Consider the following 3989-nt stretch of genomic DNA (forward strand, 5'->3'; position numbering starts at 1 on the left):
AACAAAATCATTTTTTTAAATTATGGTGGACTAGTCACGCACACCACATTATTCACCACTTTCGTATTTGTTGTACGTCGACTAGTTTTTGGTACAGGTACATGTGTTTCAACGTCATTTTCAGTTATATAAATATCATCGCCATCGGTTTCAGTTTCTCTGTTTTAGTTTGTAAAGTTGAATGTAAGTATGATTTTCGTCTTCACCAAAATCACTTACTACCCGATTCGACATTACTGTCATCTAACTATTCATATTCAGAGTCAATTTTGGCACCAAATTCACTTTTCCTAATCTCACTTACAAATATGTTTTAGTTCTTTCGCGGATAAATTCTTTTTAACGCAAAATTGTTGTCTCTTTGACTGGGACGGACCTGTGATTTCACTATCAGCTATCGTGAAAATTAGGGAAAAACTTTGAAACCACAAACAATTTTGTAACATTATATTATTTGAAGTATTCAACTAACACACCACATAAAGGTTAATAGCTGAACTGAAGGACCAGCGTAAGTAAAATGCATTCCATATGACTTATGCGTAGGCCGCCATATAATGCCTACAGCCCCAGATACAACAGCCTAGTGGCACCAATTGGTGGCCGTGGCGCTCAACATGTTAATTTATATTAACTTAATGTTAAGATGTAATAAAATATTATTAGAATAAAACATATATTATTTTTTTTAAACAAATATAACACTTTCTAGAGTCTGCAGAAGGAATGATATTTATAAAATGACTTTAGGTATATGCTAAAACTGAATTGTCAAAAATAGTGTGTTTTAGTAGTAGCTACATAAAAACGTCATTACCATTGATACTATTTAGTAATAAACTTGTTTACAGTGATCACACCTGTTCTAGTAGCAACCTGTCTCCAATCTATTAAATTCTGTATTAAGATGGTTTTGTATTGGAATTTTAACAGTAGAAACTAGAATTTTGTTGTGCTTATTTATTTGTTTGAAGTAATGAAGGATTAAAACTGTTTAAAGCATGAAATCATCATTAATAAATGATATATTCACTTCTACCCCTTGTTATTTATTTGATGTCTGAAACCATCTACACAGATTTTACTTTAGATATGAACTACATTGTCTTTCTTTAAAGAACAATTTGGATAGATTGATTTTCACTGGTTGTGCTTAATTTAACCTCCTCAAATTTAGTAAAAAGTACTTACTATTTCTGATAAGTATGTTTTATTTCTGATGAGAAATATAATGCTACTTTTCACTTTATAAAAACATGCATTAAGCTAAAAAAGATAAGAGGTTTTTATTATATTCATAATTAAAATTATTCTGCTGTATAGAAAGTTTCACTGAAATAAATTTTTTAGATAAGCAATAAAATATTTGTACAATTATTTAAAAATAATCTGTTTTTATTTTTTTATTAGCGAGTCTGAGGTTACTGATTACAATTCAATGCATAATTGCCATACTTCTAGAAGTTTTGCTTAAAATAATAATTAGTTCATGTATCTAGGATTTGATTTGATTTTCAGTCTTAGTAGGATTTGAAAACCATGTATGTTTCCTTCTATTACCTATATATCTTCTTAGTTTCAGAAACCCTCCAGTTCCTGCCTTAATAAAGTGATTAATGCCAAGCTATTTCTTGAAATTAATCCCAATTTCAGCCTTTCCTTAAAGATTTTCATTATAATTACCTTAAAAACGTATGCTTACTGTAGTTGGGGCAATGTACAGTATGATATATAGTAACAGCAACAGAATTTTATGTACAAATAAAAAATAGTAATAAAAATTGTAGATAACAGATACAACTATGATAAAACTGTATAATTTAAATTAAACTAAGAGAATGGTTCTGAAGAAATTAATTGGTTATGTACTCAAAGATTATAGAGGAATAAAACATTCTATAATGAAATTGGCAAGCTCTTGGAATACTATGAACTAAATATTTAAACTAACTACATTTATTTTGCATTTATATGAAAAAAAAGTAATAAATTTTGATTTATGTATAGTTTTTATTACTATTCTTTTAATTACGTACCGGTAAGTAAATTTTTGTAGGCTGGAGATTTTTAAAAACCAGATATTACAATTATCTAATTAATATAAGATTTAAAGTAAAATAAATAAGCAAAACAAAGTAAATTTGAGATTAATGATAAAACAATATACAGATTTAAAAAATAAAATTCTATGTAATATTGCAAACAATAATTATCAAGTAAAGTTATAGATAAAATTGATAAAAGTTGATATTGTCACTAACATGGTCATTGTTAGTACTATAAAATAAACATTAAATCTGTATTTATTTATCATAAGTTTATTGCTATTCAGAAAAAATGATATTAAATGTGTTTTCCTGGTAATGATTATTTTAGATTCTCTTATTCTATTCTTCAAAACACAGCTCAGAGTAATAATTTAGATAGATCATTGACCAGCAAATACAATTATTTATAACTATGTTAAAGTCATGCAACCCTGGGATTTTGTATTATGTAAATCAAAATTGATTAATGTTTGTGAACAATTACATTTTACACTTACAGCTGTTATTATTCTCCTTCATTTTTTCCACTTCACTTCAGGTATTTTTCCTGTAATGTCTTACCTAAAAGCAATTTACATAAACAAATAACCATTTTAACAGTGATTGCAACTCAAGTTTTTAACTTTTTTTTTACAAATAAAACGTTTTAGCTTTCTTTACAAGTAGCATAAACCACTTTCAGCACTAGCTGCTAGGAATGCCTACAGCGTGTAACAAGAATTAACAAGAATTTTCTTTATCTTAGGTGCTACAGTAAAATTATATATCACTTGAAACTCTTCAAAATTTGAGGATGCAAAATCCATCCTTCCACAGAAATAATCACATTTAAGAAATAGATCTTAAACAATTCCCCACCATTTGTTTAGGCATGTTATCAATGATATTTCTAGGAAGTAATGCAACTAATTTGTTTTAAAAAATATTCTTCAGATATTGTTATTAATTTTAAAGGGGAATTTATAAGATCCAATATTAAATGCCTTGTGTTTGCAACATATCTACACCACACTGGCATGCTTTCATTGAAAAATGAATCTGCCGCCAATACACAAACTGCTATAATTTTTTGATGGGAAACGTTTTTAAAATCACACCGAAACATACGGGTACCAGAACAGAAATTTGTAACCTAACGAAAAGGTCTATATGGGTTTAAAAGGTCCTGCTTTAATAAACTCCCTAACTATTAGTACCAGAGACGTAAATGCGATGTCGTTTTATAACTTACATGGTCAGCTAGCCGATACGACTGAGTTTGCGTCACTGACGATCGGGATGGCGGGGAGGGACACAGCGCAAATCTGCTAAAACTGGCGCTCTCGCTCATTTCCATTCAGTGTAGCTCACGACTTAGACGTGACAGCACGATGATTCGTATGTTTGCGTTTAGAATTTGTCGAGCTAGATAGATTTAAGTAATAGAGTATTTTGGGCAATATCTATGTGTAAAAAATTCAAGTAAACCTGTAAAAAAAGTATAATTCAATATGTCAGTCTCAGCCCGCGCAAAAGCCAGCCAGAAATATAAATTACGCATATCGTTGGAAAAGAGAGGTTATGAGCCACGCACAGGTACCCTAATGTCCGGTGCCGAGCGAGCGAGACCGTTTTTGGAGCGTTGCAAAACTGGCACGGCGAGCTCAGTGAACGACGCCGACAGCGCGAGCACTTATGTCTCTCTCATATTACTTATGATACTTCTCATATCACAGACTAATTTTGAATAAACTTGTCGTCGAATATTAGACGAAATAAATATAATGTACCATTCAGTGTCTGTTTTATGCTAAAATTAAATTTAGTAAGTAGTCAATGTCTCGTTTTTATTTCAATCCAATACACTTAAGTGACTCATTGACACACAGACCGACCAATTTAGCTGTAGAGTTGGCAAATGAAGAAACGAAGATTTTCCATTGGAGACTTTCAGTTTTGTTA

This window comes from Lycorma delicatula, chromosome 1, assembly GCF_047948215.1.
Source record: "Lycorma delicatula isolate Av1 chromosome 1, ASM4794821v1, whole genome shotgun sequence".
Classification (NCBI taxonomy): Eukaryota; Metazoa; Arthropoda; class Insecta; order Hemiptera; family Fulgoridae; genus Lycorma; species Lycorma delicatula.